Genomic DNA, 7,919 nt, shown 5'->3' on the forward strand with positions numbered 1-7,919 from the left:
CCAATGGCTAAAATTCATTTTCACCACAATACCAGAGCAGTACAACAAATCCCTTTTGTTGTGTTCACAACATTTCACTGATGACTGCTTTTCTAATCTCGGTGAGTACAGCGGGATTTTCAAAGCGTTTGGCCATAAAAGATTGTTCATTACCAACTTTATTTAGACCAACAAGCATCTCCGAATCACAACGCGAAGTATGATTATGAAGTTATGTGTCTGTTTTCTCCCGAGCGTCTTATCAGTATGTGTGCTGTCTGCAGCTTTGTTTGTGCTGATCGTCATGTACAAACACGTCATTAAAATGAAGTGTAACTCCGTGACTAATCGACGAAGAGACATGAGAGAGATATCTATAGAAAGCTTGACATGTCTACTTTAAAACTAAACAAGTGTTGCTAACAGATATTCTGTGATAAAGTAATCCATATGAAAACAACGCGATGTCTGTTTTTCATGTCTCCCTTCGTTATATCTAATGTGACCACGCCCCTGCGCTGAACGCGCTATTCAGATTCAAACTAAAGCGCGCGGCTTGAGTACACCCACACAGAAGTAAAAGCAGCGAGACTGTTCAAGTTTTTTATTTTACTGTTTGCTTCGTAGTGAGAGGAATAAGACATAATTCACCCCAAACAGATGCTAACACATAGTTTACCGTGGAGGTGTGTGCGGAACAACCAATCAAACCTGACTATGTTAGTTGACCAATCAGAACACAGTATGCTACCAAAAGGTGGGGTTTAAGGAAACTGAATCTTTTGAACAGCTTCGCGCGAACCGTTTGGGGATGCCTGAGAATTGAGGTAATTTTAAAATGAGATTTTGACAAAATGACAATGTTTTTTAACCTTGGATGGATTTAAACCTAATGTACAGGACTCATAAACAGTGATAGGAAGCTTAGAATTTTCATCTTACTGGCTCTTTAAATTTTGGAATTATCTATAAAAGTGTTAAATGAGAGTTCTCACTATTGATTGAAACATGTTTCACTCCCTTGCTGCTGATAATAAAATAATTTTGAGAGACATGTTCAGAATGCATTCCACTCCTGTTTGAAGTAATCACAACCACAAAAAACATGATGTAATCTCTGGGAAAATATATGATTCATACACTGAAATAAAACTCAGCAGAAGAACTACAGCATTTTATTTTAATCCTTGCATCATGAAACCTGGGAATTTAGGGGAGATCATTCAAAGATTTGCAGTAAACAGAATCCAACTCAGACTTTTGTGGGAAACAGCTTCGGTCTTCCGGTAAGACAATCTTTGATGATGCAAATATTACCTGGTTCTGAGAATGCTAAAATCTCAGGGATTTGGTCTTGCTCGATTATCTGATATAGTTGTGATTTCACCAGCAAATGCTGAAAGACAATGATCAAACAGTGTGCAACATAAATACAACCCATGTTATACACACAAGACTTCAAATCCTTGAACATCCTCGCATCTGTTTCCAGCAGCAGATGTCAACAGGAGCTTGTTTTATAGTTTGGACAGTTAGTCACTGGCAGAAGTTGGCTGGGAAACAGAAGACAGGAAGAAGACAGAAAGATGAAGGAGAACAGAGGGAGGATGCCAGAGGGCCAGGCGCCGAGTCAATACAGTAAGCTGACAGAGGTGGATAAAGCATTCTCCCTGTGTGGCTTGCTTTCAAGACACTGCTGAAATATAGAGCCACTCTGGCCGCACGGGTGCAATAGACTGGCGTGGCGATGAAAACAGCTTTCAGTTTGTCACTGCTGAGCCTGCGAATCACAGGAATATCGAGCTTTCTCAGAAACCAGGAGTAGAGCTGGTAAATGCAATCAGAAAGGTCACTGATTTCTTCTCTTCAGCTCTAGAGTTGGCAAACTATGACCAGATAATGGCTATTTATTCAGTCGTTTAAGCATTTGATATTTACAGAAGCAACAGACCGTATAGCTGTGACCAACTTCCTCACCATTTAAAACACCCAATCACACAGTATTTTTTTCTTTTTTTTCTTTCTTTGGGAAGATCATCATGGCCTCACTGATCTCAATTATGATTTAAGGGCTAGACGATGACAAGAACCAAACGCTGACATGCAACACATCATGGGTGCACACACAAAGATAATAAACTGATTTCTTTCCCAAATTGCATTGACTGCTCTTAAATATGACACACTAATGTTTCACAAGTTTAGGACACATAATAGGACACATGCTTATTTAAAAGTTTCATTTGCTAATTGGATTTATGTTCATGCTTTATATTTTAAGATGAACTTTTTGAAGTAATTGTTGCCAGTGTTAGCTGTCACAGCTATGCAAAGATTTGATTTAAAAACAGTATCATGAAAATCCTAATTAAAATCAGGATTTAACCTCATAACCATCTCAAAAACAAAAAGATGCTAAAGGTTTTTGTGATGGGTATGCTTTAAAATGTATTATTATAAACTCAATTCAAGCAATGAAGGATTTTGAAAGTCTGTAGGCTCCGCCCCTGAATTCATCTTCGGCAGTATTAACTGGAATCTGTGACTTACAGATTCAAGCTACGAATGGTGCCTATGCCAAAGAATACAATTTTTATGTCTTTGTTTTGTCAGACAAATATTTTAGAGTCTTATCATCACCTCCTGAGTCTTTCTGGTATAATCAATATTTTTTTTATTCCTAAAAAAAAAACATGAAAAATAATTACAATTAATTAAAGCGTTTTAAATAATGTCCACTCACTTTAGATAATTCCAGTCATCAGTGTTGGGGTTACGTAATCAGATTACTTTTTTCAAGTAACTAGTAAAGTAATGCATTACTTTTTAATTTTCAAAAAAGTAACGCCAGCTACTTTGTTTTTCCATTTATTGACTGACAAGTCTCCTGTCCCCATACTGGAAGAAATAAGAAATCGGAACAGAGGCATTGTGTGCGCTGTGCGAACATGATGTAGTTCTAGACTAAATGTGAATTTGCATTAATTTAACCCACCTGAAAAAAAAAAAAAAACCTGATTTAATATTCATTAAAATGAATTAAAACAGTAAAATGCTAACTCAGAATATGATGCAAACCTGTAGTAATTAAATGTTAAATAACACAAATGTATCTAATCCCATTTTATTAAATAATGTCTGCGCTGCTGACATTTGATGATCCAGTTCAACTATACTAATAAGCAAAAATGACTTAAACTATAAACTAACAATTGTGCTTCATTGTTTTGTTTTTATTGCTGAAGAGTGTTGAAACTTCTTCTCCTGTGTTCTACAGTACAGACGCAAATTTACATTTCCTTCAGCCTGAGGTTTATTCATAACACATTTTGGTGTGAAAGGGCTTTTACATTTGCTATAAATATAACTTCTTATATTAAAAACAATCAAGCCCTGCTTATATTTAAAAAGTAAAGTAATGTAATTAGTTATTTTTTTAGTGAGTAACATAATATTGTAATGCATTACTTTTAAAAGTAACTTTCTCCAACACTGCCAGTCATATCAGTAGACCAATAAAAACTGTTTTATTGCCTCCTGGGGACCACCATGTTGAAATCACATGACCAGTATCCAAACCACTAGATGTCGGTATAAATCCAAGACAGTCATTGCAACATTAAAGGGACAAAAAGTCTAAAATAATAGTATTTTTTATATACACACACATGTATTGTTTTACTTTAGAAGACATTGATTCATTAAATGGAGTTGTACAGATTACTGTCGGTACTACGCTTGATGAGGTTGTTATTATATATATCTATATATATATCTATATCTATATATCTATATCTATATCTATATCTATATATATATATATCTATATCTATCTATATATATATATATATATATATATATATATATATATATATATATATATATATATATACACACACACATACATACATACACACACACACACACAAATCTTTTAATATAGTTTAATCATGAGATATGGTTAAAAAAGGCTTCTTTTTTGTGGTTGTGAGCAGCCTCTGTCTTCTGGGCTTAGCCAACTGTCATGAGAGTCCCACACCAGTTCACAGTTGTCAGGTTTCAAGGCAGGGGTGGTGATTTTGGATAAGATTTGGTCCTCTCCTGTGGAATGAGATTTGGCGGATATCTTATATCAGCACTTTTACTTTGAGACACTTTACACAAATGAGTCCAAGAAAGTTTATGTGAATATCTTCATCACCCAGTTCCCTTAGCTAGACAACAAAAATGAAGTGAAAACATTTCCATTAGGATTTTCTTTTTTTTTTTTTAGCTGTACTTTTTCTTTGGGAGACAATCTCAATAAGGAATATTGATGATTTAGCACATTTTTTTTCCCATGCTGTTTTTGCTTCATGGTCTTCCTCCATTATTCATTCGCGGCCCGTTTTTAATCTCTAGTGGGCTGACTCAGAATTCATTTTCCATTCGGAGAGTGTTACCCCTGTATGCGCTTGTCCGTAGCATTGATTAAGTAGGTCCTTGTGGAGAGGAAATTATGTTTGGGTTTTAAGACTTTTTTTTATACTGTAATTTCCACTAATCTACCCTGTGTGGGAATTTGAATGAAGTTTCGCTTAATTCTGGTGGGATTATGGTTTGAGTTTTGTGATCCTTGTGGGTTCTCAGAGCAGTCTTCACATTTAAATTAAATTTGCAGTGATTTTTGGTGAATAATCACGGTTTGTCTAAAACTCCACTAAATAGTGACTGAAAATAAAACATCTGGAAAGACATTAGCATTCAAATGTTTGGAGGCAGTGTAAGATTTTTTAATTTTGTTGAAAGAAAGTCAACAAGGCTGCATTTATTTGTTTATAAAAACAGTAATTTTGTGAAATATTATTTCAACTGATGTCAGGGTCAAGGACTGTTCCCTTATTTGGTTCTGTTCCTGTCCTTATTTTGTAAATTAGCTCGATTATGTTCCATTAATGTCACCTATGTTCACCTGATTGCCCTGTGTTTAAAAGTCCTAGTCTGTTCAGTTTGTCTCTGTCGGGTCTATGACTGATGTACATGTGTCAACCTCCTGTTCCTTGTGTTGGATTTACCCTCTGTGTTGGATACAGTTTAAAGTCTCTTTCGATTATCCATGCCTCCGTGTTCTTTCTGACAGCTTAACCTGACAACTGAAAATATAATATCTTTTATTTTATTTTTATATATTTTAGAATGTAATTTATTCCTGTGATGCAAAGCTGAATTTTCAGCATCATTACTCCAGTCTTCAGTGTCACATAATCTTTCAGAAATCTTTAATGTTAATTTGGGGTTTTGTTTTAATATTTCTGTGGATTTTTTTTTAAATAATTTTCTAAAAATGATGTATGCCATGCATCATGTATTTTTTTTTCTCTCTCGATCGTTTATTAAGAATAGCTGTAAATGCTCTTATATCACCTACACTTTGAGACTCCAAGGCACCAGAAAAACAATAAAGTCAGCAAAACTCTGATACAAGAAACCCATATTTTCCATCTACATCATCTAACTGAAAAAGCATATTACAACATTTTCTTGGATAAAGATTATTGGACATAAACACAAATTTTATCCAATGCAAGTTTATCATTGTAATTGTATTTATTGCCACTTTTGATCATTTGAATGCATCCTTACTGAATAACAATATTTATATATATATATATATATATATATATATATATATATATATATATATATATATATATATATATATATATATATATACATTAGGGGTGTAACGGTTCACAAAATTCACGGTTCGGTTCGATACGATACACTGATGTCACGGTTCGGTTCGGTTCGGTTCGATACGTTTTAGATACAGCAAAATGTAAAAACATCTCAACTTTTCAGAATGCCGCAAGCGCACCGCGGGTCATGTGACAAGAACCAACCAATCAGCTTCATCCTTTCCCGTAACAAGGTTGAGAGCTCAGCCAAGATGAAGGATCAGCTGATCATAGTTGTATATGGATTGCAATTTTGAAATAAATTTAGTAGCAGAGCTACTGCAAGCGATTTTTAGAGCTGCAAATCCATTTATCCTTTGCTGAAATTTCCGCGTCTCATGGAGAGAGCACGTCATTGTTGCTTAGCAAAGACAGAGCCTCATGAGCGCTTCTGCCCGAGCGCTTTGGAAAGGAGGAGAAAGACGTGCTTAGCGTTTTCCACGCGTTTTTAGGAGCGATATGTGAACGGCCCCTAAGGCGCTCGCTCACTCAGCACGCGCTGAAGGCTCGTTGCAAAATGTCTAATGCATTTAACAGACCAGAAATATAAGATCCTAAAATAACCAACAGGTCTGGTGTTTGGGTTGGATTCCCTGTAAGCTATAGTGTCTAAATGCTGCAGGGATAGTTTGCTGCGTGCATGTTTCTCCTTTTTTTCGTCTTTTCCCAGATAGTACTGACGCATATATTCCCAGATATTCCCGCTGGTGTTTTTTTTTTTTTTTTTTTTTGTATTCCCGCTGGTGTACCCTGTCATGTTGCAGATGCGACATACCGTTGTTTTTTTATCCACCACTCTCTTGCCATCACCATTATAGCTTAAAGGGAATCCAAAGTGCACCCAAACACCAGACCTGTTGGTGATTGGGGGATCTTCTCATTTCTAGTCTGTTAAACGCATTGGCTATTTTGCAACGAGCCTTCAGCGCGTACTGAGTGAGCGAGCGCCTGCTGAGTAGCCTAACATAAACATATAAGATGGTGTTTTTTTCTTCTTCGGGAGTGTCAGGGGCCTGTTACGTTGTTTGGGTTATTGGGCTACCTTGTTGAACGCATATCATTATATTTCTATCTCTCTCTTTTTTTTTTTTTTTTTCCAACTATAATTAATTACTCCAACGAACCGTTCGGTATACATAATGCGTACCGCGTACCGAACCGAAAGCGTTGTACCGAACGGTTCAATACGAATACGCGTATCGTTACACCCCTAATATACATACATATATATATATATATATATATAAACAGTATATATATATATATATATATATATATAAACAGTATATATATATATATATATATATATATATATATATATATATATAAATTTACAGACCCCAAACTTTTGAATGGTAGAGACTCAAAAAATAAATCATAGTTGAACTAGACCAATTTCTAAAATGGAAGCAATTGAATCTCTACTGACATTTAAAAGCAGTTTCATGCTTATTGAGAAGATTAAATTCCACGTGGCACAAAACCAATTGCTTCATTTCTGATATATTTGATTTATTGTTCCAGCTGAGTAAAAAGTTCCTCTGTATTGTCCAATAACAACTTTATAAATTAACCAACTAATATCTTTCTGAAATAATTGTCCCTCAGACTGCTTTTTTTCTTTCTTTTTTTTCTCTAAACAGTAAATACTTAAACAGCCTTTTCCTTGGAGCATTTTTCCTAATGCAGTGCTAAAAAAAATTCCTTTTTCCATTCTTACATTCTTCACAGCTGCCTTTTTAAATTTTAGCATCACCAAAAAAATACTTGATTATAACCAAATCCCTAAGCAGTAGTAAACTGGCACAAGCCCTTGTCTTTTTCTTTTCTTTTTTTTTTTTTTTTTTACATACAGTCAGTTTATTAAACTGAATCCCAGTACTGAACAGGTGCAACTGAAAAACTGACATCATGGTTGGTGCAAAACTTGTGATTCAGTGTTGTTGATCAGTTTTCTTGCCTTCTGTGTTCCCATTTGTTATTTATTCAGTGTCAGACTGCATTGTTTCGAGACTTTTTCACAGAAATGGCAACAGCTGGTATAAATACTAAAAGACCCAAATCCATGTCTCCTTCCTTGCACCTATTCTAGCGTTGCCTTTGCAATCTCCCTCAAAGGCACCATCTTAGTTTTCAATCAATTAAAGCTGTAGATCAAACACCAAGCAGGGTCTGGCATTGCTTGACTGTGTGTCTTTTAGGAGTGGGCTCAGATAACAATGT

Source organism: Carassius gibelio, chromosome A2 (genome assembly GCF_023724105.1).
Source record: "Carassius gibelio isolate Cgi1373 ecotype wild population from Czech Republic chromosome A2, carGib1.2-hapl.c, whole genome shotgun sequence".
Lineage (NCBI taxonomy): Eukaryota > Metazoa > Chordata > Actinopteri > Cypriniformes > Cyprinidae > Carassius > Carassius gibelio.